The sequence below is a fragment of the Balaenoptera acutorostrata genome, chromosome 5 (assembly GCF_949987535.1).
Source record: "Balaenoptera acutorostrata chromosome 5, mBalAcu1.1, whole genome shotgun sequence".
NCBI lineage: Eukaryota > Metazoa > Chordata > Mammalia > Artiodactyla > Balaenopteridae > Balaenoptera > Balaenoptera acutorostrata.
The window spans coordinates 3801597-3816219 of record NC_080068.1 but is presented as its reverse complement, the minus strand read 5'-3'; the positions used below and the strand labels follow the sequence as shown (position 1 = coordinate 3816219).

The 14623-nt window shown below is 42.5% G+C and overlaps 1 long non-coding RNA gene across 3 annotated transcripts in view; it reads right to left on the bottom strand.

Moving 5' to 3' along the window:
• Positions 1-14623, bottom strand: part of LOC103012613 (uncharacterized) — an 84355-nt gene that overhangs the window by 57871 nt on the left and 11861 nt on the right. For 2 of the 3 annotated variants that reach the window (XR_451172.2, XR_009008376.1), the window contains exons 2-3: positions 5764-6200; positions 1701-1860 (exon numbers count right to left, since the gene is read on the bottom strand). This is a non-coding gene — a long non-coding RNA (uncharacterized LOC103012613). The remainder of the gene's footprint in view (positions 1-1700; positions 1861-5763; positions 6201-14623) is intronic. The other variant, XR_009008377.1, reaches the window with a different exon arrangement.

Here is a 14623-nt window from a genome sequence, read left to right as displayed (position 1 = left end):
TCCTCATCGCGGTGCGCAGGCCTCTCACTATCGCGGCCTCTCGTTGCGGAGCACAGGCTCCAGATGCACAGGCTCAGTAGTTGTGGCTCACGGGCCTAGTCACTCTGTGGCATGTGGGATCTTCCCAGACCAGGGCTCGAACCCGTGTCCCCTGCATTGGCAGGCAGATTCTCAACCACTGCGCCACCAGGGAAGCCCCACTGACAAGTATTGTTAGAGTTTGGTTTCAATGGGCTCGTGGATTTGTAGCTTGACTCGGTAAGCACTGGGGAACTCCAGGGATATTTTGAAAAGGAAAGAAGCATAGTCAGAGAGGAGCCTTCCCCAGTTGTATGATTTCGTTGTAAAATCTCATTATCTGCTGAAGTGAAATATTTGTGCAAATTCCCAAGCCGGCCCTTGACTGTAGTAGTAGTTGTACAAATCCACATCTCATGAGCACCGTGCTTTCTTAACCATGACTTCATCCACCTCTGTGCAGCCCGTGGGACACAGGCATTTCCATTTCCAGAACAGGCAGCATCAAGTAGGACCCATGGAAGATAGTGAGGTTGGAGTGTCAGAAGCTAAACTTGGTCAACGCATGAGACTGGACTGGGAAGTTTTGTTCAGATTGAGGTCACTCTCATTTCTCTGGGTTGGGGGGGAGGTTATTGCTTCTAGGAAAAAACAAAAGGATAACAGTTTGGTCTCCCTTGGGGACTTGGGGATTCTGTATTTGGAGGTTCTGCTTTTCCTCCCACCCTCTTATCTGCACAGGTTCTGCACGTGGGCTCAGTAGTTGTGGCTCACAGGCTCTAGAGCGCAGGCTCAGTAGTTGTGGTGCACGGGCTTAGTTGTCCGCGGCATGTGGGATCTTCCCAGACCAGGGCTCGAACCTGTGTCCCCTGCACTGGGAGGTGGATTCCCAACCACTGTGCCACGAGGGAAGCCCCTCTAGCAAGATTTAAAAACACATCCCTCTCATCCATCGAGTTTGCTTGTAATTTATTATGGAATACATCCACAAACGTGGGAAAAGGTCAAGATACAAGCGTCTTTACTGCAGTGCTTGTTTGTAGCAACAAGAGATTAGAATCACCTATGTATTTCTCAACAAGCACCTGGTTAGATAATTTTGGGTACATCCACAAAATGGATACCCTGAAGCCATTAGAAAGAAGGAAAAACTATTTAAGTTTAGATATTGAAAATATTCAAGATGTATTTCGAAAGAGAAAAAAAGCCATGTTTAATACAGGGTGTAGAATAATAAGCTACCATTTCTGTGGAGGAAGAAAAGGAGAGGGGAGAATATATTTGCTTACATATTACAGTAAGTCTCCTACAAACAAAAGAGTTGTTCTGAGAGCACGTTTATAAGTCCAATTTGTCCGTAAGTCCATCAAAGTTAGCCTAGGTACCCAACTAACACAATCAGCTATGTAGTACTGTACTGTATAGGTTTATAATACTTTTCACACAAATAATACATAAAAAACAAACACAAAAAATAAACACTTTTAATCTTACCGTACAGCACCTTGAAAAGTACAGTAGTACCAGCTACATCACCACTGCTTGCTTCAAACATCCTGGGCTTGAAATAAAGATACTGTACTACTCTATACAGTACTGTACAGTAAAGTACACAAAAGCACAACCACTTGTAGAAGATGCACGCATGTGACAATGTACACCAGACACGTGAAATAACTTACATGATTGGACATGCGAACACACGTTCTCATCTCTGAAAGTTCGCAACTTGAAGGTTCGTATGTAGGGGACTTACTGTACATAAAATATCTGTGGAAGGCTTGCAAGAAACTGATATCATTGGTTGTCTGCAAGGAAGCGGATGGGGAAAGGGTGTCATTGCTGCAAGAGAGGAATGAAGAACTTTTACTATAGGCTTTTTTATACACTCTAGATTTTGGAATCATTTGAAGGTATTACCTATGAATATATAAACAAACTTGGAAAGCAATATGCTTTTGTTGACTGGTCCTCTGGAGAAGAAAACCACACACCTAGAGAGGCCAGAGCCCCCAAAACAACGCAGTCCATGAGCAGTTAACCATACAAAGCCTCTGTTAATCAATCTAATGGGTTTTTCTTCTACACATTAAATATTGAAAAACTCTAAGCAAATTATGCATTAAAATGCACAAGGACATGGGCAGCTTTTCAAACACCAGTCACAAGTGAATAATTAAAGTTCTCTTGGATCTGCTGAAGCAGATGAGCACATCCTGGATCTGACTGGTCCAACATCGGAGGCATTTCCCTCATGAACAGCACGAACCACCACCCTGGTAGAGTCTGTGCCCTAAGGTGAGGTCCAAGTTTGTCTGTTCCTGATCATACAAAGACAGGGAATTCACAAAGCTTTACTGAATCGGTGTTCAGGGAGAGGACCACCCATAGGGCAGTAGAGAGTGAGAGAAAGCTTATTCGAAATTTAGAAAATAAATCAAAAGATGATAGTTAAATGCAGAAAACAGAGCCTGAGGCACCAAGGTGAAGGTCAAGACCTTAATGCAGGTTTTTCCATGGAAGTGCTCACCTAATGTTTCAGTGTTCACCCAGATCAAGGGTATGATATGACAGGCCTGGGAGGCTTGCTGGGTGTGTGTGTGTGTGTGTGTGTGTGTGTGTGTGTGTGTGTGTGTGAAAGGGAGATATTTTTAGAAAGAGACCTGTTGGCAAACTATAATTCTATTCCAATGGAGAGAGGTTGCTAGCACTTAGGATGATGAGCTGTTTAAGACAGCAATCATGGCGCAGCCATACGAGACCTAGAACCCCACATAATAACATAGCACATAATAAGGAATTACATACATGTTATTACTTTAACATAAAATATGAAAATAGGTGTCTTTAAAATTAATTTGATTCTATAGTATTTACTTTTCTACATTTACGTAAGTGTTAAATTATAAATTATTGAAAGAAAACAACAATAGGATTAGTTAATAGTGGCGATTAGTAGAAATTAAGAGTAGGGCTAATGAAAGAAATAATATGCATGAGAAAAACATGACAATGATTTTGTGTTTCTTTCTGTCCTCTGCTACAGCAATTCTCTTTTTTTAGGTATTTAAATTTTGTAGGTAAATTACTGTGTGGTTTTAAGATACACGCATGTACGACTTTGTTTACCATCTTTTTTTCTTTTCTTTTTTTATTGGCTGCAAGGCTTGTGGGATTTTAGGTCCCCAACCAGGGATTGAACCTGGGCCCTCAGCGGTGACAACGCACAGTCCTAACCATGGGACTGACAGGGAATCCCCACATGTACAGCTTTTAAAAAGGAGGTAATAAATACAATAGGGCAGTTTCCTATATTTAATAAAAAACAGCAATGACATGTTTCTTTCTGTCCCACGATACCACAGGGTTTTTACTCTTTCTGTTTCCTTTTCCAATAATACTTTTCTGAGCTGCCCGTGGCCTTTGCGACATTCTTCTGTCTCTTTTAGATAGTGATGAAAATAGGGTCAAATTATACTCCAATAAAGATGTAAAAAAAAAGAAAGAAAATAGGGTCAAATGCACAATTCACTTTGACTTGCTTCTCTGCTCTTACCAAGCCCACCTTCCACTGATTCCTCGTATAAGTCTAATGTGAGGACATTGAGCTAAATAGCCTCTTGACAAACACATTTGAGTAGAGAAAGCTTGGGATTTTGTCTATTAGCAATAGCAGGATTTTAGCTGTAGGAATGCGCTTCCAAATCTCCAAAACTGTCCACCCACTTTGTATCTACAGGGTCGTGTAGGTAGCCCAGGAGTTTGTCAGCTGGGTCCTTTGCATCTACTAATTTGTCATACAGGCTCTGCCAGGTCTAAAATGCCCTTCACTGTAAACACATATGCACATCAGATGTCACCGTAAGTTAAACTTCTGTTTCTCAGGAAAAATGGCTTTGAAGCACAGAGGTCACTTGAACTTCGGATAGCAAAGTTGCATTCCAAGTAAGTTACAGTGTTAGTAAATAAATCAAGAAGGTTCTGCTTAACTTGGCTGTTTCCTTCTGGAGACTTCATTTTGAGTTTTGAAGCAATATTTTTTCCAAAGAAATCAGCCTTTTGGGTTTTTTTTTTTTCTATATGAGTTTTGGTTGCATCCCACACAGCACTGAGCACCCAGGTGCAGTCAAGCTCATCCTTATTAAAGCCTCTGGTGTGCTTCCAAAGATCATCAAGCAGTTTTGGAAAAACAGCACATACATTTCTGCTTGTAATCCTTTCTCCTTTTTTTACCCTCAGTGTATTTCCACATTAGAGGAAGACACTCTTCTTGACCCAAACTCTAAAAAACTAAAGTGGAAAATGTGCTGATTTTACAGCAGACCGATATTTTTACATTTTCTCTGTGGCCAACAACACTGACACCAGCTTGTGGACACATGCCTGAGGGGCTAGTTCCTTCCGTTTCTGCACGAAGTCTCATGAATCACTTCTGTGCATTTTGAGAAACTGAAGAGTGACTAAAACCTTTCATTACAAAGGCCCCATTGTCACAGGAAAGCAAAGTACACCCATCTTATCAGTGTTATATACAAGGTGTGCTGGACATTTAGCAGGTAAGAAGTTTATGGATTGAACAGAATTTGCCAACATTTACATTTGCACTGTAGAATATGCAGATGAATGAGCACAGTCTAGTCTGTTTTCAGGCAAGATATCAATAATCTTTTATTCAATATTTTCTGTGGTTTCATTAAGGTGATCTTATTTGCAAAGCAGAAATAGAGATACAGACGTGGAGAACAGATGTATGGATACCAAGGGGGAAAGGGGGAGGGTGGGATGAATTGGGAGATTGGGACTGACACATATACACTATTGATTCTATGTATAAAATAGACGACTAATGAGAACATACTGGAAACAGGGAACTCTACTTAGTGCACTGTGGTGACCTAAATGGGAAGGAAATCCAAAAAAAAGGGATATATGTATATGTATAGCTGATTCACTTTGCTGTACAGCAGAAACTAACACAACATTGCAAAGCAACTATACTCCAAGAAAAATAATTTTTAAAAACTCTTTAAAGAGTTTAAGAAGATTTGAAACTCCATTTTTTGAATAAAAGTACCTAAGTGCTAGCAGGAACATTTTCTGTTGCCATGGTTCAACACATCACTTGATACACTGAGGAAAGCATGATTGTTGGTGCAATCTGACAGAATCAACTCTACCCTGTAAGGGGTCAAAATATCTGTTATCAAAATTTCCCTTTTTGTTCAACCATTAGACATTTTAAGTTGCAGCCTCCAATCTGGAAATGTGATTTCACTGGGCTTCATAGAATAATCAACAGAACAATAGCCATAATGTTCATTCCTGTAGAATGCCCAAGCTAATTCAACGGCAAATATTTTCTAATGAGCGTTGGTGCCTTTGGGGGAGTTAATAAAACTTTTCATTGATTTAGAAGTACTTGCACAGCTTATCCCAGACTTGTGAAAATCGAGCTCCATAGGGGGTTTGATGAAATAAAATTTATATTTTAAGGCAGGACAAGAAAAAATTAAACATAAAATTCTCTCTCTGTGTTTGTTTGGGCCCCCTCCCTCCCTATGTGCAGGGTACCTCTGCATTACACATTACCCACAGCTCCTCAAAGATTGGAGTGCCAGCTGACCTTAAAGATGAATATTTTTTCCCTTTCTTTGATGCTAGCAATGTAACTTCTTAAAAGAACAGCCTTCTTTCCCAGCTGTGTAGGGGGTCACGGCCCTTGCCGTTCACTTTGTAGCTGCTTACCTGGACCATGTATCCTTGGTGAACTTTATGTAAAATATCAGTACGTCATTTTGATGTACCATCCTTCGTCTCAAAAATGTATATGACTGTGCCTTCGACTTCTAACAGGCGGAACAAGTTCTCAGAGCTTCTGAGAGTCTGTCTCCCGGGTTATAATTCTCAGTTTGGCTCATATAAAATTCCCTTTTTTTCTTCTTAACTTGATCATTAATTGAATTTTCGTCGACAGCTTTCACGTCCCCTTCTCCCCCATGCCCAGTCCTAAATTCTTTTCCGAATATTGTGCAGTATGCTCTGTTTTGGTTTTTTACCTCCTTCCTTCGGTTTTACGTATTCTTCTGTCTGTCATCAACATGACACAGTTATTCTTTTTCAGTGATGTCTGGGTATGCTGCCACTGGCCATTGTCATGGTTCTCGTTTTCGTGAACTGAATGCCTAGAAAACACAGCCACAGTATTCACCATTTAAAAAATTAAGCTAGCTCTGTCTCAGTACAAAGCATAGTCAATCCGAAATCAAAGAAGGACAGTTAACACTCGCGATTACACACAGTTATGTTGCACGCTGTCAGAAGGAAACAAAGCTGGACACCAGTTAAAGTAGTGTAGGGCAGATTTTATTCAGCAATTCTACAATGGGGGAGAGAACTCAGTCTAAACTCAGCTCAACTCTGCCCAAACAAAAGGCAGGAGGCTTCTGAAATGCCGGGATGAGCTAAAGGAAAAGCTTTGAGGGTTCAAAAGGGGGAAGTCGATGTGATTAGCCACCTGTGTGCTTACCAAATTTAGGCTCCCGCCCTCCACAGAGGCTCCCCGACGCTTCCATTTCAAAGGGATGACCCCGGGTTCTTGCGAAAGACATCTCTGGGTTGTAAAAGATGTATTGCAAAGGATAGAGAAAGGATTTATAATTGCAAGGTTTTTGTTGTTGTTGTTGTTTTTAAGGGAAATGCTTCTAAGAAAAGGGAGGTCAAGGGCCTATAGGGAGGTACTGGCTGGAACAGACAGTAAATCCTTTTGACAGTGCTGGGCTTTCACAGGCAGATTCTTAAGGCAGCTGCAGTCATCATCTTAGGGACGTGACCTTGAGCTGCTAGAAACGAGACTCGCGTTTGTTCACATCGCTTAGTGTGGGGAATGGATGAAGTCACAGTGCAGTGCTGAGAGCCTGCAATCCTCATGGGCCAAAGTTGAGGCCTGGTCAAGAAGAGGGCTCAGAGGAGCCCGATTAGTTTGGTCAAGGAGAGAGTCTCTGTCACCACTTCGTGTCCCACAAATCATGACTGTGACAGCAATTATGGGAGACGGATAATCTGCGCCATATCTGTTCAGCACTGAGATTATGTTGTTTTCAGTCCCTATTTGGGGGTGGGTTTTGCGCTTTTCTCCCAACCTGCCGTACCCACTGCGGAAAACCAGGACTTTTGCATCCCAGGGAGGGGCTCCAGGGAATCAGGAGTGTCCATGCTATAAGCAGGACAATCCCAAGTAAACCCCTCCTTGCATCACAAGCCAAGAGGGATTCAAAAGAAGATTGATGTCACGTAGGATCCTTGGTGATTCAGTATCTGCCTTGGAAAATGCAGAGTAGAGATTCATCCAATGAGGAGAGGCTGCTTTGCATGCCTTACAGGAAGACACTGGGGCAGAGAACATGAATTTATTTACCATAAAGTGCCTGGCAGGAGCAAAGAGGCATTAGCCTGGGTCAAGGGAGCTGCTGGTGAGAAATCCCAAGAGATGGAGTCCAGGAGGGACCACGAGGAAAAGAACAAGCTTTGAACTTGGGCCAAACCCAGAGGAAACCAGCATCTGATCAGAATCCAGACCCTTCCTCTCTCCCCGTCTCCTGACCACACCGCCTTTCCTTAAGCAGGAAGAACTCATTTAGTGTAAGTAGAATTGAAGTTTTACTATTAATGCAACGGGGTGTTTTAGTTACTGACCAGGGCTTCCCTGGTGGCGCAATGGTTAAGAACCCACCTGCCAATGCAGGGGACACGGGTTCGAGCCCTGGTGCAGGAAGATCCCACGTGCCGCAGAGCAACTAAGCCCGTGCACCGCAACTACTGAGCCTGCGCTCTAGAGCCCGCAAGCCACAACTACTGAGCCCACGTGCCACAACTACTGAAGCCTGCGCGCCTAGAGCCCGTGCTCCACAACAAGAGAAGCCACCACAATGAGAAGCCCGCGCACCACAACTAGAGAAAGCCCGCGTGCAACAACGAAGACCCAACGCAGACAAAAATAAATTAATTAATGTATTTATTTTTAAAATAATAATTATTAATTAATTACTGACCAACCAACATTTTAGTCCCTGAGTGTGAGGGGAGAAGGTATGGGAAGTGCCCTACATTTCATTCGGTGGATAAACTACTTCCACTGAGTAAAGTCCCACTGACAATGAGCAACAAACATTAATTTGCTTTCCGATTTGACCCCCCCCCCCAGAAGGCTGCAAAAATTACAGAGAGGGCTTCCCTGGTGGCGCAGTGGTTGAGAATCTGCCTGCTAATGCAGGGGACACGGGTTCGAGCCCTGGTCTGGGAAGATCCCACATGCCACGGAGCAGCTGGGCCCGTGAGCCACAACTACTGAGCCTGCGCGTCTGGAGCCTGTGCCCCGCAACGGGAGGGGCCGCGATAGTGAAAGGCCCGCGCACCGCGATGAAGAGCGGTCCCCGCACCGCGATGAAGAGTGGCCCCCACTTGCCGTAACCAGAGAAAGCCCTCGCACGAACCGAAGACCCAACAGAGCCAAAAAATAAATAAATAAATTAAAAAAAAAAAAAAAAAATTACAGAGAAAAGGTGATTTGTTAAGGGGCAAGAGACAACTAAGGGGCTATTCTCATACAATAACCCCACAACGTCACATGCATAATTCATTCAACAACTGCATAGTAAGCAGCGACAGTCACTTGACATTCTAACAAGAGCTAGGGATGTAAAGATGGGAAAACACTGCTCTCAAGGACCTTAAGGGTAGAAAGGGTGACTTACAAGTATCATAAGCCTTTCCAGGAGTGGTTTTGCCCAGTCGGGTTTTTATTGTTATTCACAGATTTAAAGTTCCTAGTCGACACACACTGACCCCCCGCCCCCCATCCCTGCTTCTCAGGAGGGCGAGGCTGAGCAAAGTGCTGGGAGATTTGTCTCTACTTAACTCTCTCCATAAATGGCCAGAAGATCAAGCCTGGAAAGCATGCCCTTGGGCACCACAATAACGTGTGAGGAGCTTAGCATTTTGCCAAGACTTGCAAGAACAAGAATGCAAGAGCGCAAGACTTTACCGCTCAAGCCAGCAAAGGCCAGCTTGGAAAATTGTCAATGAAGCACATTTCATATAAAACAAAACCTATGGTTTCAGCAGATCATCAAGCCAAGAGCAATGTTTCCTCAATTAAAGAGGATTATTCTGGAGCAGACTCTTATACTGATGAAACAGGCTCCTTTTGTACTTTTTATTTATTGTGAATTTTTTAAAGTTTTTATTGTTATATGCTTGACATTAAATTTTTTTAATGCTATTTTAGTTGTTTTCCCCTAACCCTCTGTTTTCTAATGGAATTTAATCTTGCCAAATAAAAAATTACCAGGTACTCTATGTCCTAGAAACCCAACCTCCATACCAGCTAAGAGAAGGTAGCTTACCGTATATTTCCAACCACAAAATTTCTTGGATTTTATTGACAATTATATTTTCACTCTATTTGCAAAGAGCCCAGTCCAAAAATCCTTAGAGCCAGAACTACCTCATTAATTTAAGACAATAGCTTGAATGTTTGACTATTGTTTTTTCTTTTTTACAAAATACGAAACATCAGAAAATACTTAACTGTACAACGATTTTTTTCTTTTTAATTTGAGTCAAATACTGTAAGTCAAGCGCTGCCCCTAAATTCATAGTACTGTGTAGTTACTGAAATGACCAGTCTGATTTAGGAGACTCTTTATATTCGGATACTTCCCAATATTACGGCTAAAAATAGTCCAACCATAGACCAAGATAATCCCTGTTGTTACTGATACTTAATACTCCATACACAGTACTGTAATGTCAAGCATCCTCAAACCTCTTTGGCTTCAAGGCTCTAAAATTGATTCAACTCTTTATTGTGCAAAGAAGAAGATTCTGAAATAATGAAGTATCAGTGCTCAAGGTATAAAATGTCAAAACCAGCTCAGTGAAGCATATTATATAGACGTCATGTAAGTGATCTGAATGGGTATATTATTTGCTCTCAACACATTTACTGACAGTCTACTGTGAGCAGAGAATTACATGTAGCTGTTCTATGGAGAGTGAGATTATGAAAAGGACGCAGTCCCAGCTGCTACAGTTCAGTGAGGGATACAGACATGCACAAATAGTTAGAATATGAAACACCCAGAGCTCGCATTGCAGTGGAAAAGCAATGAGACTGGAAACTGGAGTAGTCCCGGCTATAGCAGTAACCAGCTGTATAACAGTGAACCTAATTCAGAGATTCTCTGTAACATGGTTCCCTAAGATGCCAAATGAGGTGCTGTATGGGCTGTTCCAGTGGTCTCCAAGTATTTTGAATTGTGTACATCCATCAATAAAAATTGTTTATATCACACCTCCAGTATTTATTTGTAATGATGTGTATGTGGCATTTTAATTAGCTTGAGAGGTTTGTTTTTTTTTTTAAAAAAGGCCAGGATCCCCACCAAATGAATTATATCAGGATATCTGGGAGTGGGGCATACACATAGGTACTTTTTTTAAAGTCCCCCAAGGCTAGAAGAAGACACAGACGAGCAAAAAAGAAAAATTAGTATAGACTTTCAAATTTGTCGCAAGCGCTATGAAGAAGTTTGATAGAAGTAGCAAAAATAAAATGGAGGTGCTTGCTTAGATAACCATGATCCCAAAAAGGTGACATTTGCAGGATGAGAAGAGGTTCCCCATTCGGAGCTGAGCTGTGTGGACTGTGGGTGTGTAGGACAGGGGATCGGACAATAAGAAAATTCAAAACGGAGGGAAAAGCATCCAGCCAAATAACAGGAGAAAACATGACTGAGAGAAGGAATTAGACACAGTCGGGTCCTCCAGGGCCCTTTGGCCAGACACCGCCTATCGCATGAGCCGTAGGGCTGTGTGTGTTAGATGTGAAGGGGGTATAAGATGTACGGACCGGAACTGGATCATTTCTCTTTTTTAAAAAATAATTCTGATAACTCAAAAAAGTATCTGTAGCAATGATGCCACAGATCACTGAAAAGTAGATTTTGATATTGTGAAAATAATGTGTTTTTTAACAAAGAGATTGGAATAAAGCTTACTCTAATGCTGAAACTACTTTAACACACATTCATTTTTAAAGAAAATATTTAACATAAATTGTATCAGTGTTTATGAATAAAATGCAAAAATGATTGTTAATGATTGGTGCTCTTCAAGTGAGCTTAAAAATGATCTAAGACCTCTATCCAAATGTGTCCTGGAGTAATAGCTATATTAATAGATTGTTGGTGTCTGAAGATCTGAAGTGTCAGTAGAATGTATTCAGCTGTTTAACACATGGTTTAGATATTCAGGATTATGCATGTAGAATTTAAGACTATGTTGAAAATTAAATATTAACTTTAATATTTGGTTTGGAAAAGCATGTTATAATGTTTTCACTTTCAAAAAAACTATAAAAGTGAGTCAGTGGGCTTCCCTGGTGGCACAGTGGTTGAGAATCTGCCTGCTAGTGCAGGGGACACGGGTTCGAGCCCTGGTCTGGGAAGATCCCACATGCCGCGGAGCAACTGGGCCCGTGAGCCACAATTACTGAGCCTGCGCGTCTGGAGCTTGTGCTCCGCAGCAAGAGAGGCCGCGATAGTGAGAGGCCCGCACACCGCGATGAAGAGTGGCCCCCGCTCGCCGCAACTAGAGAAAGCCCTCGCACAGAAACGAAAACCCAACACAGCCAAAAATAAATAAATAAACAAATAAATTTTTTTAAAAAAGCGAGTCAGTGAGGGTTTCAAAAGGTGAGTCACATGGCCTGATGTTCATTTAAAGAAAATATTCTATATAAACTTAGCTTGAATATAGGCAAACCTTTTAATTCATCAGTTTTGAAATAGGAGGGAAGGAGGCAGGGCACAACTTTTGAGAGAATGACATAGTCCAAGGACATGACATAAACTGATTAGAACCAAATGGGTCCAAGATGGCGGATGAGTCAACTTCCACTAGATCTTGAGCCTCAGTATACACTCATTGTAACACATAAGCAAGCTAAATGACACACCCACTGTTGCCATGCCAGTTCCAAGACATCAAAAAGTGGGTGGTGGCCCAGTTCCTGGAAATCCCTGCCCTTCCTAAATAGCTGGAATACTTCTCCCACTTATTAGCCTATGAAATTACCCACTCCTATAAAAACTGATAACCCCATACCCTGGTGCCTTTCTTACCTCCTGAGATGGTCCACACTCTGTCTGTGGTGTGTTTCTCTCTAAATAAATCCACTTCTTACCTATCACTTTGTCTCTCACTGAATTCTTTCTGAGATGAGACATCAAGAACCTGAGCTTTGGGCTTCCCTGGTGGCGCAGCGGTTGAGAATCTGCCTGCCGATGCAGGGGACGCGGGTTCGAGCCCTGGTCTGGGAAGATCCCACATGCCGCGGAGCGGCTAGGCCCGTGAGCCACAATTGCTGAGCCTGCGCGTCTGGAGCCTGTGCTCCGCAACGAGAGGGGCCGCGATGGTGGGAGGCCCGCGCACCGCGATGAAGAGTGGCCCCCACTTGCCGCAACTAGAGAAAGCCCTCGCACAGAAACGAAGACCCAACACAGCCATAAATCAATCAATAAATAAAAACAAACAAACAAAAAAACAGTTAACATCATACCAAACATACATATAATTTAAAAAAAAAAAAAAAAAAAGAACCTGAGCTTCATTAAGTCCTGAAACCAGGTGTGTGACCTCAGTTGGGAGACTGTGGGTTTTGGCCGGGTTCAAGTCCTGGCCCTGTGGGTTCAAGTCCCAATCTGAGGTGCACAATTTCTGCTTCACTTCTAGGTATAAACCTAACAGAAATGTGTACATATGATCTCCAAAAGGCATGTGCTAGAATGTTCATAACAGCATTCAAAATAGCCAAAAACTGGAAACTACCCAAATGCCCATCAACAGTTGAGGGGATAAATAAACTGGTGTATTCGTATAATGAAACCCTACACACTCACGACATCTGACGACCTACAACTACATACAACAACACTGATGTTTGTACAAACATTATGTTGAGTGAAAGAAACCAGGCATGAAAGAGTAATACTATATGGTCCGTGTCACATAATGTACAAAAATAACTCTTCACCTGAATAAAAGGGGTCGGGGGGTGTGGTGGGCGGGTCATCTGAAGCCCAGGTTGAGAATCAATGATGTAATATAATGGATGCCGTAAAGAAACAGAGAATCTCTCAAGGCTGTATTTCTGAGTGTAGCTAAAGCAAAATATTTTCCTGTATGGATATAGACATAGATATATAGATATAGATCATATATGGATACAGATCATATACACCTATTTAAGAGGGTGTGTTTTCAAAAGGAAAAAAAAAAAGGGTGTGTGCTTTCAAAGGATTAACACCTAAGGGTAGAATAGTTCTACCCAGAGATTTTTAAAACTCTTCTTTTAAAAAAGTGTTTTTTGTTTTTTGGTTTTCAATACTACCTGCCTGGATTCCCGAGAAAAAAACCAGAGTCGTCAGAAAGGGCTAGTGGAGGTGCCTGCAAAGGAGGTTCGGAGGGGAAAGTCACAGAGGCCGAGGAGTATCATATGCCTGTGGGCAAAGCTCTCTGTCCTGTGAGACCCACTCAGCTCCCTGATGAAAATGAGGCTTCTGCGTCCAGGGCCGACTGTAGGAGGGAAATTGTTGGTCTGACCTGAACATTCCTCTACCCCTCCCAGTGTGTCTGTTAGGTCTGTTCAATGGACAGTCTAAATTTAAACTTCCATCTTTGTAAGCCAAGTAAATAGTAGATTTTTTCTTAGAAAAAGTCCTTTCGTGTGCTTGCAAATTAAGATTCTTAGTTCACAAGGCTGCAGGTAAACCCTGGACCGTGCTGAATTTACCTCGGTGAATATATTGTTTCATCAAATCTGTTCACCATCCATTGGACGAGGCACTGCCTGCACTTTAAAAATGCCTTTGTTTCTGGGATGGAGCGGGGCTAGAAGGCTAGCAGGGGAGAGAAGAAACACCACCATGACGTGAAATGTACCCAGCCATTGTAAGCTATGTCTCAACATGTGCAACACTGAAATATGAAAAAAAAAAAAAAATGTACATCTTAGAATCAGGACGACGAATTCCTTACAAGCCTCTTCCTGTTTCTTTGTCTGGTGACCTCCCATTGTTTGGGCTTCCCTTTCACGTGGCATCACCCCTGATCTCTCTAGCAAGGTCTCTCAACCTTTTACGAAGATTCAAAGAGACTGCTTCCCTAGGCAGGGACCTTTTTCCTCTTGAATGTTTCCTCTGGTGTCCACTCCCTCCAAGAGTCCGGGTCAGGGCGCCAACGCCGCTGGGCATTCACTCCAAGGCGCTATTTAGGAAAGCTGCCCGCAGCCCTGCAGAGGAAGGGTGGGGTGGGTCGTCTGTAGCTGGAGGGGAAGAAATACAAAGGCTTGCTAAAAAACCCTTGCTGTGGATATGGCCTCCTGGGACGCAGGGAAAGCAGGCAGATGAACCTGGGTGGAGTCACAAGAAAATGGAACGGCTATTTTTAGCCCAAGTGCCTGGCATTATAAAGGAGCTGCAGACAAAGACTTAAGCAGGGGAGAGGGGTAGGACGGTGGCTACAACTGTGAGCTGTGTAACACAGG